This window comes from Panthera onca, chromosome D1, assembly GCF_046562875.1.
Source record: "Panthera onca isolate mPanOnc1 chromosome D1, mPanOnc1 haplotype 2, whole genome shotgun sequence".
Lineage (NCBI taxonomy): Eukaryota > Metazoa > Chordata > Mammalia > Carnivora > Felidae > Panthera > Panthera onca.
In genome coordinates this window covers 69,955,819-69,971,384 of record NC_138348.1, presented here as the reverse complement: position 1 = coordinate 69,971,384, position 15,566 = coordinate 69,955,819, and the positions used below count along the sequence as shown (strand labels likewise).

The 15,566-nt window shown below is 46.5% G+C and overlaps 1 protein-coding gene and 1 long non-coding RNA gene across 2 annotated transcripts in view; both read right to left on the bottom strand.

Annotated features, from left to right (window-relative positions):
* Positions 1–15,566, bottom strand: part of TMEM135 (transmembrane protein 135) — a 337,564-nt gene that overhangs the window by 25,444 nt on the left and 296,554 nt on the right. The window lies entirely within an intron of this gene.
* LOC144612912 (uncharacterized) lies at positions 8,667–13,458 on the bottom strand. Its single transcript, XR_013550082.2, has 3 exons — positions 13,014–13,458; positions 9,801–9,885; positions 8,667–9,719 (listed from the first exon to the last, which is right to left on the bottom strand). It is a non-coding gene; the product is annotated as an uncharacterized LOC144612912 (long non-coding RNA).

The window sequence follows — 15,566 nt, the reverse complement described above, 5'->3', positions numbered from 1 at the left end:
GGGTGAGAAAACCTACCCAAAAATGTGGTCATGGAGATCAAAAGCATCAATGCTAGTCACTTTGATTTCTACCCGGGCTTCTTCACCGGGAGCAGACTTCTCCCAAGGCCAGAGCGAGCACTGCAAGGTGGTGGGTAGAGGGAACTGAAGGGAGACAACTCTGAGTGCAGATGGGAGGACTTCAGGGCATCTAGGTAACACTCTCACTCCAAACACTCTCACTCCATACCTGCATCTCTGCACAAAGGGGCTGAGAAATATTCAGGGTGAAGCTGAATCTGCCAGATATCCCTGGGGGCAGACTCTAATTAGCATTTAAAGAGATGCTAGGAATGGATATCCCTGATAAGGTAAAACCCTTCAGCTTGGAACCTACTGTGCTAAAAATGTGCATCCTGCTCTCTTGTTAACAAAGGAAACCTCCACAAGTCCTTTTCCTGTTTTTCAATTGAGGAAGGGTGGTTTGTGCTTTTTCTGCCAGCTCCAAACCATCAGCGTCCAGCGAGCTTGCTCTGGGTGGTGCACTTTTTTCCCTTATTCAACACAGTCATGAGCATGGACTGAGAGCCAGACACCTCACTATGGGATGCATCGGCAAGGAGAGGGGCTTGGTGTGTGCCTTGAGGTGCTCACAGTCAGTCAGGGCAAGGACAACAGCTGACATGTGGGGAAAGGCCTACCATAAGGGCCAGGACACTGAGCAGCACACAGAGACTTTACAGAGGGAACATCTGAGCCATGTTTTGTACTGTGAGTAGAAGGAAAAGCAAAATAGGCACTCTGAACTGGGCAATGTATGAACACCATCCTGAGGTGGGAAGAAAGGTCGTGCAAGTGGAGGAAAGCAGCAGCACAAGCAGAAGTGGAGGGGATCTCAACCCCTGAGCTGAGCCACAAAACATCTTGTGAAATAATAAGAAATATGTATGCTGGTCTCTGCCCCTGGTTCCCAGCACAGAACTCCTGAAACCCTTGTAAATTTCTAAGTGACAGGAGGACCAGAAGCATCACTTGTTCGATGAGACGACTCTGGGTGGGCTCCTAGATGGTTTCAAGATGGGGGCTGGTCACCAGAAAGACCAGACCATGATTAGAAGTTTGGAATTTTCAGCCCCAACTCTCATCCTCCAGAGAGAGAAAGGGAACTAGAAACAGAGCTCATAATTGATCATGTCGACGTGAGGAAGTGTCCATAAAACTCCAATAGTGTAGGGTTTGGAGAGCCTCCATGTTGGCAACACATCCAAACTGGGAGATGATGCATCCCAATCCCCAATCCCCTATGCATGTCTTCCATCTGGATGTTTATCTGTGTCCTTTATCATATCTTTTAATAAACTGGCAAACAGGTTTCCCTGAGTTCTAAGAGCCATCTAGCAAATTAATTGAACCCAGGGAGGAATTGTTGGAACATCCGACCTACAGTAGGTTGGTCAGAAGCACAAGTGATAACCTGAGTTTGCAAATGGCATCTGAAGTGTTTGTGTTGCGGGGGAAGGGGACATCGTGTGGGACTGAGCCCTTAACCTGCAGGAACTGATGCTATCTCTGGGAAGATAGTGTCAGAATTTAGTTAAATTTTAGGGCACTCAGCTGGTGCTGAATAGAATTGCTTGTTGTAGTGAAAGACCCCCATGCGTTTAGTGACCAGGAGTGTCAGAAGTGAAGCGTGCTTCCAAAAACCATAAAATACCTAGGAATAAAGCTAACCAAAGAGGTGAAAAATCTATACATGGAAAATTGTAGAAAGCTTATGAAAGAAATTGAAGACGACACAAAAAAAAAAATGGAAAAATATTCCATGCTCCTGGATTAGAAGAACAAATATTGTTAAAATGTCGATACTACCCAAAGCAATCTACATATTCAATGAAATCCCTATAAAATAACAAAAGCATTCTTCACAGAGATAGAAAAAACAATCCTAGAAAATTGTATGGAATCAGAAAAAGCCCTGAATAGCCAAAGCAATCCTGAAAAATAAAACCAAAGCTGGAAGCATCACAATTCTGGGCTTCAAGCTATATTACAAAGCTGTAATCATCAAGACAGTATGGTACTGGCACAAAAACAGACACTCAGATCAATGGAACAGAATAGGGAACCCAGAAATGGACCCACACATGTATGACCAACTAATCTTTGACAAGCAGGGAAGAATATCCAATGTAATAAAGACAGTCTCTTCAGCAAATGGTGTTGGGAAAACTGGACAGCAACATGCAGAAAAATGAACCTGGACCACTTTCTTATACCATATACAAAAATAAACTCAAAGTGGATGAAAGATCTCAATGTAAGACAGGAAGCCATCAAATTCCTCGAGGAGAAAGCAGGCAAAAACCTCTTTGATCTTGCCCAAAGCAATTTCTTACTCAACACGTCTCTGGAGGCAAGGGAAACAAAAGCAAAAATGAACTACTGGGAACTCATCAAAACAAAAAGCTTCTGCACAGTGAAGGAAACAATCAGCAAAACTAAAAGGCAACTGACAGAATGGGAGAAGATTTGCAAATGACATATCAGATAAAGGGTTAGTATCCAAAATCTACAAAGAATTCATCAAACTCAACACCCAAAAAACAAAGAATCCAATGAAGAAATGGGCACAAGACATGAATAGACACTTCCCCAAAGAAGACATCTAGATGGCCAACCGACACATGAAAAAATGCTCAACATCACTCATCATCAGGGAAATACAAATCAAAACCACAATGAGATATCATCTCACTCCTGTCAGAATGGCTAACATTAACAACTCAGGCAACAACAGATGTTGGCGAGCATGCAGAGAAAGAGAATCTCTTTTGCATTGTTGGTGGGAATACAAGCTGGTGCAGCCACTCTGGGAAACAGTATGGAGGTTTCTCAAAAAACTAAAAATAGAACTACCCTACGACCCAGCAGTTGCACTACTAGGCATTTATCCAAGGGATACAGGTGTGCTGTTTCGAAGGGACACATGCACCCCCATGTTTATAGCAGCACTATCGACAATAGCCAAAGTATGGAAAGAGCCCAAATGTCCATCGACTGATGAATGGATAAAGAAGGTGTGGTACATATATACAATGGAGTATTACTCGGCAATCAAAAAGAATGAAATCTTGCCATTTGCAACTACGTAGATGGAACTAGAGGGTATTATGCTAAGCAAAATTAGTCATAGAAAGACAAATATATATCTTCACCCATATGTGGAATTCAAGATAAAAAACAGATGAACATAAGGGAAGGAAGCAAAAATAATATAAAAACAGGGAGGGGACAAAACGTAAGAGACTCTTAAACAAAGAAAAAACTTGAAGGTTTCTGGAGGGGTCGTGAGTCAGGGGATGAGCTAGATGGGCAATGGGCATTAAGGAGGACACTTGCTGGGATGAGAAGTGGGTGTTATACATAGGGGATAAATCACTGGATTTTACCCTTGAAATCATCATTGCACAATGTGCTAACTTGGATGTAAATTATAAATAAATAAATAAATAAATAAATAAATAAATAAATAAAAGTATGCTTGTGACCTAGTAAAGGAGGATAAACATAGAAGATAAACATACAGTAGGGAAAATGGGGTTTCTCCCTACATGGAAAGGGAGAAACTTTTCTACTATACATCCCTAAGAAGAAAAGCCAGACTGACAGAATGAAGATTGAAGGCTTAAACACTATCCAATATTGGAAACAATCTAAATGTTTAGTACTAGGATCATGATTGAATGAATAACAATGAAACCACTCAATGGACTATTCCTCAGCTATTAAAATTTTACAAATAATAATAAAATACCCATAACATATTAATAAAAAGATATAAAGTAATGAAAATAATATCTAAAAAAAGAAAACAGAAAAAATAATTAAAAACTGAACCAAAAATAATTGGAAAATGGTTATTTCGGTAAATGGTAATGAACTAGAAGTGATTTTTAATTTTATTTATTCATTCATTCATTCATTCATTTATTAATTTATTCATTTACAGAGAGCACAAGCAGGTGAGGGCCAGAGAGAGAGGGAGAGAGAGAATTCCAAGCAGGCTCCACACTGTCAGTACAGAACACGATGCAGGGCTCAAACTCATGAACAATGAAATCATGACCTGAGCCAAAACTAAGAGTCGGACGCTTAAGTGACTGAACCACACAGGTGTCTCAAACTAGAAGCAATTTTTAAAACTTTTAATTAGTTTTTTCAAAGTCTTTAATTAGTACGTTGTACCTTTATACTACTAAGGTATGCACAACATATATACGTAAATATTTATCTGCCTATGGAAATTAGGTTTCTCACTTCACCCTCTTTTGCTGGAAATAGTAAGCTAGCCATGTTTCAGGTCAGTTAATAGGCAATCTGTGCACATCAACTTGTGTGCCCAAAACTGTGCAACATACTGTGGGAGATAGAAAATAAAAATTAGGAGACACAGACCTGAGTTCACAATTCTTAGAGAAGCAAAACTAGCCTAAGTGCAGATTCTGGCGAATGGCAGGTCCTCATTACCCCCTGCATGAATGAGTGAATGAATGGATGGCTACAGGTCCATGCCAACTACACATATGTAGGCAGGAGTGTCTGTAATCATCTCAGCAGCATCCTGATCCCAGCCACTCAGGGGAAAGGCTCAGAACTAGCGCTAGAATCTCTTCTTAGTGTGGTTCTCAGAACTAGCACTAGAATGCCTTTCTAGTGTGGTTCTGGGTCAGTCTGCCATGGAGAAACTCTTGAAGGGCTCTGGAAGACTGAAGAGAAAGAGAAGTCAATATTCCCCAGGGGCAATTATTTGCAGGAACGGGGCATTTGGCAGGAGGCAATGTTTGGGGGATCACCCCGAGAATCATCCTTTTCCACAAGGAAAGCCTGAATCACCAACCATTGGCAGCCTTCTGGGAATTATTCCCCTTGGAGACACAGCTGAGGTCAGGGGCAGCTTCCCTGAGATGGCTGTACTTCATGGTTTCCTGAAAACAGAATCTCCATCTTCCAGCAGCCCCAGAAATGGCTAATTCCCTGTGTGAAACCTCTCCCTATTTGGAATACCTAGAGTGGCTTCTGTTCTGACACAATCATGACTAATACAGATGACATAGAGTGAAATGCAAGACTGAATGGATCCTGATATTCCATAAGCTCTCAGAATCCTTCAATCCTTCCTTCCCTCATTCAAGTTGCTTTCTGTATAGCATCTGCCTCTTTATCATCAGGGGACCTGAGAAAATCATGTCATGTGCTTTTTTAAAGCAACTGCTAATAAATATTGATTCTCCCCAGGAGGATCTAACTTGAGCAATTAGTTTGGTTTCTTGGCAGTGGTGGCGACCTTCCTGAAATAAGCCTGAGGTAAATCTTTGCCAAGTCAGAGACCTCTCAAACCCAGGCCACCCATTTCCTGAGAACCCCATACCCAGAGACCATGGAAGAGCAGAGCAAAGCCCACTCCAGTCTGGCAAATTCACTCAAGGCCAAGGACAGGTTTGCCCATCTCACTCAGACTCACTGTCCACATATTCAATACACACATGTCAACCTTCTACTCTGTGCTGGGCACTGGGTGGGTGACAGACACACAAGGACAGCAAGGCATGGGTCCTGCCCCCCATAGCAACAAATGTTAAAACTGAAATTGTAGAAGGATGCTTCTTTTAGAGTCAAATAGTGTTTTCAACCTAAGTGCTATTATAAAAATAAAGACTAAGAGGCTGAAGATTGAGCACTGAGTGGAAGTCATTTTACTCCCAGGGAGGAGCAGACAGCTGAGGGAGGTCCTGGAAGACGAGGCTTGGGAAAAAGAAAATGGAGTTTTTCTTTTAAAGCTGAAAAATAGCTGCAACTCTGTCTCATTTAGGAAAACAAGCCTCCAAATGCCACTGCCTGGCTGGTGACATTGAGGCTTCACGCTTAGGTACACGCAAGTGCCAGGATGGCTGCACAGATTTGTGCTGCATACAGGACACACCTGCCCTAGGACCATGGCTTCTGGCCACCTCTGCTCCTTACCCTGCATTGTCTAATTTTGTATTATGGCTCCCACTTGTCATTTTAGCAGAAGTCAGCTCCGTACCAGTGGCAGCAGATGACATGTCAGGGTTCATGAACAGGGTGACCATATAATTTATCATCTCAACCAGGACACTATTTAGAGTAGAAGAGTGAAGCTAATAATTATAATAGGACATCAAAACAGCTTTAGCTGGGACTGCCCCAAGGAAGGCAGGAATTGGCTAGAAAAAGAATCAGGACTAAAGCACAGAGAATACTGCATGCAAAGGAACAGTGACGTAAAAGAGCCTTTAAGGACACAGAGAAATAATGAATGATTCTGTTTGTCCAGAGAGAAGGGGGGGAGGAACACAAATAGGGCAGCTAACACCTCATTCCTTCCACTCAGCACTGCCTGGAGGAAGCCACCCATGGCTCAGCTGTGTCCGCCATGTATCCCAACCACAGTAAATGGGTCAATAGCAGGCACATGTTCCAAAGTGGACCAACAAAGACCTTCCTGGACACTTTTCTTCCAGATCTATTTTTAAAATCTTCATTCACCTGGGGTTGCTAACTGGGTAGCGTGTGAGTGGAAGCTGTTAAAACCATCTTGCCATAATGTAGAGAAAGCTTGTCAGCGACTTGGAGCCAAGGTTAAAGACACTGAGGGAGACAGATAGAGAAAAGGAGACAGAAAGAGTACCCAGAATACACAGCTTAAAATTCTGGATTGAGCCATGCCTGAAATTTGAATTTTACATGTCTTGTACAGTCCAGTTATATAAATAAATAATTTTGTTTTCTTGAATTCTATGGGCTTTTTTGTCCTAATACAGTGAATCTAGGATACAACCGGGCCATCCAAATAAGTATGTCCAAAATGTGTCTGCTGTTCAAGAGACAAGTCATGAGGCACCGATAAATTTGGAAATATCACCACAGGAACTGAAACCTCAGAAGTGACTGTCATTGTCAATTGGGGGCACATGGGAATAAAGGGAAGTGGACTAATGTCAGAGCCCTGGGGAGAGTAGTGAAGGGGAACCCAGCCGACAAGACTGAGAAGGAGCCATAGAAGGAAAGCAAGGAGAGAGTATAAGCCAGAAGCTGAAGGATGAAAGCATAAAGAAGAGGGACTGCTCCTCAGGGCCCCATGTTACAGAAAAGTGAAAGGGATGGTCTCCTTACAGGACAACTGGAAACACACACACACACCCCGCACAAGGCTATAAGGTAAAGTAAGGTAATTTCTATAGGAGGGGTCAAAGTGCAACTGAAGGTCAAAGGCCAGATCCTATGACCATTTCTGCTTTCATCTTATTTGTAACAGTTGCCCATCCTTGACTATCTCTTCTCTCACTTTCGGTGCTACTATCTCCCTCCCCTCCACTGGCTTCTGGTTCGTTTCCTTCTTGGGGTTCTTTAGAGCTTCCTCATTCCCTAACCAACCTTGCCAGGATCCAAGACTCTCTTCTATCCTTGCCACACACTCTTTTTGGGGCCCAGGAGCACCCATGACTGCTAAGCCCCTACTGTAATCCCAGCATCCCCAAACCCACCCCTCCAGCATGGGAGCTGATGTGGCTGTGCAGTCCGGAAAGGGCATCCTCTCTGAATAGACCTCAAGTATGTCCATCAAGAATTAAGAACAAAGAAGTCCCCTGATGGGAGAGCCAGGGCCCACCAGAGATAAGACCTACAGACGTGTAGGTTGAGCACTGCATAAAAAAATGTCCAGCTGAAACTCAGTTGAGGAGCTGAAATTCAGCCTGTACTCCCTTCTCTGAGCTGCTCTCTCGAGCATGAGACTACATGCACATTGGAGAAGGGCTTCATGTCTTCATTAGCCCAGAGGCACCTCCAGGTTGCCAAAGTCACACACCAGCGAGGCTGCAAACACCCAGAGGGAAGCCCTTTTCTAATGTGTACAAAGATGGAGTACGTAGCCATAGAGGCTCAGGGAACACAAGAGGCAATGACTAAGGGAGATCCTTCCAGAGAACAGAACGGGGGGCTGACAGATGAGACAACCCAGGAATCTACACCTCTACAAAGGTAAGGAGTCTTCAGAAACTCTGTCCTGGAAGATCGCTCATCGTGTCACGCCTGTGACTGTGCCACATCTCCCATTCTCTCCTTCCAACAGTGTTTATAGTGGTTCTCCTGCTGCTACTCCACCACTGCACACTGAACATGGGGGTGGGGGGAGGTGCAGAGGGGACGTGGCCCTCTAGTGTTTGCACCACTAGATAGTAGGGATGTGCGTGCACTGCCCGTCATCCAGAGATCCCGCAGTTCAAGCTGGTTGAGGTTTCAGGGTTGTCCCCCTTGGGAGGGGCAAGTGTGTTCTCTGTAAAGGAACAAAGGTGTTTTTGGTAACCAAATGGTGCAGTGGCTGGTGGCAGTTGCTGGCTAGATGATGACACTTCTCAGCCTCCCTTCCACTTACATGTACCCATTTGATCAAATGTCATTCAGTAATGTGTAAACAAAAGTTGCTGAGTAGGACTTAAAAAGAAGATAAGACAGTTGCAGTCGTAGGCATTTTGTCTGGTTTTATCTTTCATCCTTTCTCCTACTTCCTGCCTAGAATGCAAAGATGATGACTGGCACTCTAGCAGCTATATTTGACTAGGAGGCAATTCTAAGATAGCACATACTAAAATGGTGAAGCAGGAAGACAGAAGGGTTCCTTGCTCCCCAAAGACACTATGGAATCAACACACCCATCCTTTAATATTAAGTACAACAAACTTTCATCTTGTTTAAGCCACTGTTTCTCCTGGTTTTTGACAATACAAGTAACAAATACACTAACAATATACAGAAGACTCCCAGATTTATAGTTGTGATCTCTTCCATTAATTACAAAGCTGCCCTCTAGCTGTCTCAAATTCAAAGTTCTCAAAATCAAATTTATTATCACTGTATCCAACCTCATCCCCCATTGAGTTTGTTCCTCAGCTTGGGGTGTGTGGGGATGAGGAATAGAAGAGCTGGCAAGCAATGAGCCCTGGGACCCAGGAAGAGGGACATGCACAGGACTGGCTGCCTGAGAATTCAGGGAGGAAGGGCTTCCAGCCATACAGCAGGAACCTTCCTGGGCTAAGATCCTACCATAGACTCACTGCAGGCTCCGCTTGCTCCAGACTAAAGGTCTGAGGGTATATACGTCTATCATGAGTGGGGAAGGAGGGAATGAAAACCCAGTCTCAAGAGGCTCTGGGTGGTTTTTGTGGGAGTGGAAAAAGTATGGACCAGTTACTACTATTGGAAATGTCTAGTAATAGTTGATGAAGAAACAACCTTGGAAGAAATATGAAGAAAACCTATCTATCATGTAACACAGACATCAGACAGGAAATGGCCATGTTTTCAGGTTTGTTGGGCCTGAGGAAGGGCAAGGGCATATGGGCTGTGTGTGTAAGTTTGTGCAGTGCAGGACCCACAGTTATTTTAAATGGAGGTGGTAAGCAGAAACGGGAAGAAAGCTAGGGCTGCCTTTTCTGGAACGGAGGATCTAACATGTTGGAGGGGGTGACAATTTATGAAGTATCTTCCTATCTATGCACCCATGTGGGCCCCACTAAAGCTTGTGAGGTCAGAAGTAAAATTGCTCTTGCTTTTTCAAGAGGAGACTGAGGCACAGAGAGGCAAAATCCCATTAAAAGGAATGCCCTTCATGGAGGTGTCACGATGCCAAGCCACAGGAGAGCCGTGGGAATGCTGGTACTCTGGAAGGGAGAGGAGATAACAGAGTTACTGAGTTTAGTGTCCATCCATCAGAGGCTCTGGTGTCCCAGATGTGCACTTACCTAGCCATCCACTCCATCGCTGTTCACTGGCTCAGTCTCAAACCTGGATTCGGGCTCTCTTGCACAGCAGGCCTGCTGACCCTGGCTGTGTGATGGGGGGAGACAAGGTGAGAGGCTTGCATGACCACAAGATGCTCTCACGGGAGAAAACTGGCACAAGTGGGGAGTGAGTGGAGGAGGGGGCATGAGGGACGAGACAGTGGGCAGAATTTAGGTAAATCGTGAATACATTCCAAGCTTTCATTCTTTTACATTTAGGCTCCACCTGATTGAACTGCAGAGCCCCAGAGATTATGCTCTAAATGCCTTCTAAAATTGGCCCACACAGCCCTGCATGTAGTTTCTGCAACATGCTGCACACGTGAACAGCTGCACCGCACCTGGCCCAGCTGGGAGCGAGAGAGAGTACAGGCCTGGGTGGCCCTGGACAGGCGACTCACCCTTCTGGGTCTCCACTTATTCCAAGTAAAATTAGCAAGAAAGAGAAACTTCTCTCTTGGGGACTTGGGGCGAATGTGCAAGCATGTGTGGGCACGCAGTCCAGCCCGGCACAGGATGACATTGATGGCGTGGGGCCGGGCCTGGGAGCTTCTGACCAGATACCCATGCTCCTTGTTCTCTCAGCTTCCACACCGAGCTCATGAGCTCCTTTTCTCTTCCCTTCCAGATCGGCCTCTCTTCCCGTGCCAGTCTAAGAAAAGTGGAACTCTAAAGAGGTTTACAGGTTTGCAAGAGGCCTCAGCATCCGTCAGTGGAGAAGCCAGAAATCAGACCCTGGACCCCCAGCCATGGATCCGATCACTTCTTCCTTCCTTCTTCCCACACTTCTTGTATATACCTTCTGCATACCAGTCACACAGCAATAACCTGGATGGGGTGCCTGCTGGAGGTACTGAGAAAGGGAAGTCACCGGTCACCAGGTGGTCACACAGTGACAGTGACAGTGTTACGACTAAATAACCCGTCAGCTCCAGGGAGGCAGAAGAGGGTCCGTGCTGGGTTCTGCCCAGGAGAACTGGGAACCACTCTGTGCTTGCCCGGCGCTCATCACAGTGGGAGAGTGAGCCATGGTTTGCAGCCCGGTCCTGATGCTGGCCCCGGAAGGGGCCATCCCCATGGGCCTCACTCTGTGCCTCTGGACTCCAGCTTCCCCATCCCCCCATCCCTGGTGTGTCCCCAGACATCCGGGAGGCCCCAGCTTCGATTCCTTCCCAGAACCTTTGCTGCAGGGGCTCAGAACCCAGGAAGCCTCCCTGTACCACTAGGCCCTGGGGTGCGGGGGATTCAGGGATTGGGTATTAAGCTGAGAAGTGCACACTTGCTTCCCTTTTAGTCTTAGCTACTGGGTAGGGCTGCTCGGGTCTCTGGGAGAGTTTTATTCCCTTCCCTCCATGTCATTCATGAGTTTTCTTTGTAATTTTGTTTTTAACAAAATATGTAGGTTATTTTTCTCAGCTCTAATCTGTTCCCATCAAAGCTGTTGAAAAAATATATATATATTTTGATTCTGTTATGGTAAATGTCATGAGGTGAAAATGTCATCTCAACAGCTGGCCCCAGAGTTCCTCTTAAGGCAAGAACTATTCTTGTTTGGGGAAAATACTTTGACAAGCACCTTGGGGAAGAAGATGAGACTGACAGAAACCACTGGCTGAATGGACCTACAAGAAAACGATGAGAATTTGCTCACTCTGGAAAAGAAGGGGCGGAGTATAAAGCCAAGGGAAGGGGACTGGATGGAGAGAAAGCAGGAGAATTAAGAGTAAGCCTAGGTCTAGACAGTGAAATTCCTCACAGCAGGGTGGAGTCCAGATCCCGACCCCAGAGATGGTTTTGTGCCAGGAAATTGCAAGAACAGGGATGCCTAACATTCAACTCAAAAGTGTTTCATTGCTGTGGTGTAAACCCATCCATCTCCCCAAAGAACTTCAGCAAACTGTGTCACATTCATGAACTTTTGAGCGGGATATTTTTTTAAGAACTAGTTTCTTGTCTAAATCATGTCATGGAGAATGAAGTGTTTGTGAGATGCACTGCCCTTACTCCCTGGAAACCTGCAAAAATCTTTGGTTTAACTCTGGACTTCTGCAAAAGAGTTGTGGTTTGAGGAGGCCCAAGTTGACGTGCTATTTCACATAAACGCTAAACAATTAAACAAGTGACTGAGGGCACTGAGCCAAGAATCTAACTGGATGTAACTCTGTGCACAGCAATATCAATGCCCCATGCTTGCAAAGTGCTTTATTCTCAAGCATCGTCTCCTCTCACCTCACACCACCTCTAGGGGGCAGTTTAGCCAGAGCAGCTGGTCCTTATTTTAGAGGTGCAAAAGAGATGCCTCCTTTTCAGGCCCTTTCTGGCAGGGCCTTTCCCAGGGAGCTAGTAACCCTCCTAGTGGGCTCCCCAGGAGCTGGAACCAATAGGCTTGCTGAGCTATGGAAATTATAAAGACCTGGAAGACCAGTATCGTTAGAAGGTACAGGGGTGGAGAGGGGGCTTTGTTCAGCTTGGAGTTTGGAAACAGCGTGTCCAGTGCTTCTGTGGTTTACCAAGATGCATTCTGGTGTAGAGCTCACTGGCTCAGGCACCCCCAGTGAGCAGTGGGTCCTGATGTCGGCCCCCAGCTCCTCATAGAGGGCTCAGGAGAGCCTCCACATTCCTGAAACCTGAACCGTGCTCCTGAGACCCACCTCATTCCCACTTCTCAGCAAGCCCCAAATTCTGCTAATGACCTTTCTCCTCCAGCTGCTCTCCTATTCTCAGCACTAGGACTCTGGGTGGGATTTATAGGACTTACGCCTCTACTCATGCTTGTTCTCAGGGTTCGCCTGAGGACCAGCTGCTTGGCCTCAGATCTGCTAAGGGTCTGAGTCCCCAGGAGGCCCGCCTGGATCAAGGCCCAGAATCTGTGAGCCAACACAGCCTCACCTCCATTTCATGCTCTGAGGCTTGGGGTGCTCTCTCAGATGTAGCCTCATCCTGTGAGTTTTCTTAAGTGGGGGAGAGGGTATTTTAAGCTTTTTGCAGGGAGGAGTCATTTCCTGGCTGTGATCCAGGCACCGCGCGGCTCACTCTACCCTGCTTTCTCTTCAGTCCCTCCCTGCCTCTCCACACCAAACCCAAAGTCACAGCCTTCCTGGTGCTGTGGCTCTTCCTGTGTGACATATCCCCTAGAGTGTGTGTGTAGCAGGGGCTGGAATGGGGACTAAGCACCTTACGTCCTGTGCCATATAGGTCACATAAATGCCTCAAAAGCATCCTCTTGGGTTCCCTGGCTGGCTGTCAGAAGAACATGCTACTCTTGATCTCGGGGTGGTGAGTTCGACCCCCCCCTTTCGAGGTAGAGATTACAAAAAAATAATAATAAATTAAAAATAAAAAACATCCTCTCTTCTAGAATTCTGCACAGAAGATATGGTTGCCATAGATACAGAAATACATGAATATATGAGAGTTCTAACCATTGCCCCTTTGTGACTGAGCATAAAACAGACAAACTAGGGCACCCGGGTGGCTCAGTCGGTTGAGCGTCTGACTTCGGCCCAGGTCATGATCTCACAGTTTGTGAGTTCGAGCCCCACGTCAGGCTCTGTGCTGACAGCTCAGAGCCTGGAGCCTGCTTCAAATTCTGTGTCTCCCTCTCTCTCTCTGCCCCTCCCCCGCTCCCACTCTACCTCTGTGGGACTGTGCCCAGAGCATGGTACCCACTGACAGCTGAGGGACAAGATGGGAGGGCTACAGAGCCCAGGCCCAGCAGGAAAGGAGCCTCTGCTAGGGAGATGAACTTGAGACGCAGCTCCAGAAATGGAATGGCATATGTGGCCAGGCCTGGCCCTGGGCACCCTGCTCACCTGCCTGAGCACATAAGTGTGTCCTCCTTACAGGAGGCTACCTCCAATCTCCCCCCAACCTGCAGTGCCAGCCTTTTCTCGCAGGTCAGCTGCTATTCAGAGGAAAAGCCAGTTAATGCTGGTCATAATAGGGACTGGCAGATGCGTGGCATTTCTGACAGCGGGCTAGGTGCAGGGAGGCAGGACAGCAGGAGGCTGCCTGGAGAACGCATTTCCCCACACCACTGTAAACACCTTGTAAACACCACTAAAGGGCAGACTCTATGACTGAGGATGCTGATAGCTCACGGCGTCCCGCAGGCGCTAAGCCCTCCTATGGCCAGACAGGCTGCCTGGGAGAGAGGCCGTCACCCAAGCTGCAGGGAACAGAATAAACACAAACAAAAGGCTTGCGGAGGAGGGGCATGGAGCCCCACTTGGGTGAAGACCCGCACGCGCAGTAGAGTGAAGACGGATATCGACTCATGGCCCGGAGAGCTGGGGTTCAGTTTATGGCCCTTTGATTCCATGGGGCAGCGCTGAACCACCATCTGGCCGGACACTGGATGTCCCCTGCACCCCTGCAGGATTCCCAAGGCTGGTCTCCGGCCAACAAGCAGAGCTATGCCTGAGACCAAGCCTAGCACAGTGAGCCGCACTCGTGGAGCGCGGGTGCCACCTGGTGGCAAGATCTGGCGTGACCGGCGCGCCCAGCGCCCGCAAGACCTACAGAACCAGCCAGGGCAACCAGGATCACCACTGCAGTGACTGTAATGATAGCAACACCTTATGAACACCACGCATCTTCCCAGCCATTCTGTACTCCGCCTTCTCTGTGGTTTGGTCAGGCTGGTCCCTCTGTCTCTACAATGATAAGGGTAACATCCACACCAAAAATAACCACAGAATGTCCACCATGGATCAGGAAATTACTTTCTGCCATGCACTGAGCTAGGCACGAGAGCGAAAATTACCAAGTTATGGTCCCTTCCTTCAAGGGACTCCTATGCTCAGATATTTACAATTAACCAAAATACAAGACAAAGGATGATGAGAAATTCAATAAGCTGAGCAGGCCCAGATGAGGTGGTAACTACTGAACATCAGGAGCTTAAAAGGAGGCATCACTGAGGCTGTGAAGTATGGACAAGATTTCAGCAGGTGACCAAAGGACGGACATTCCAAGCAGAGGAACTGTCCTGGCAAAGGCAAAGGCCAGCGAAAACACCCAGTAGGCGCAGGAACCAGCAAGTGTGGCCACGGAATTTTGTGGGAGGGGTGATGCATGAAGAGATGAAACTTTGAGGATAATTTGGGATTGAGTTGAGGTACGCCTTATACAGGCTAGGTGCTGGGTGTGAACATTTCTCCTGAGGGCTAAAATAAGCCACTGAAAGGTTTGAAGCAAGGGCATAACTAGGTTGATCTTTAAAGATCTGTTTTAAGAGGCAAGTGTGCAGGGAGACTGATTAGGGAGAATGGATGTGGCATTCCACTGACAGGTGAATTCCTTCAACCTTCAACAGACACTTGGCAGGCCTGCAGTGTGCCAGGCACTGTTTGTACAAAACGTCCTTCCCTCTTGGAGCTTACATTCTAGAGCATAATGGAGTGGGTAGGAGGCATGAACAGGAGGTGACAGGCGAGATATTGCAGAATCTGAAGCTCCATGATTTGATGGTCAGTGATAAGAAAGATGGGAGAAAAGATTTAGTGTAAGTGACAGTGAGAAAGTAAGACCATTCAAGGCTGGACCACAGCAAGAGCAGGTTTGAGAGGGAAGGAAATCAGACTACTTTTGAATGCGATCAGGAAACAGAACACGGAGCTAAGAAGCAAAAACTCCAAAAAAGTCAACTTTACGACGACCACCACCCCATCCCCTGAAAACTCAGAGTAGGTTTTGCAGAAATTTCTCCTGCCTTTAGAGGTGAAA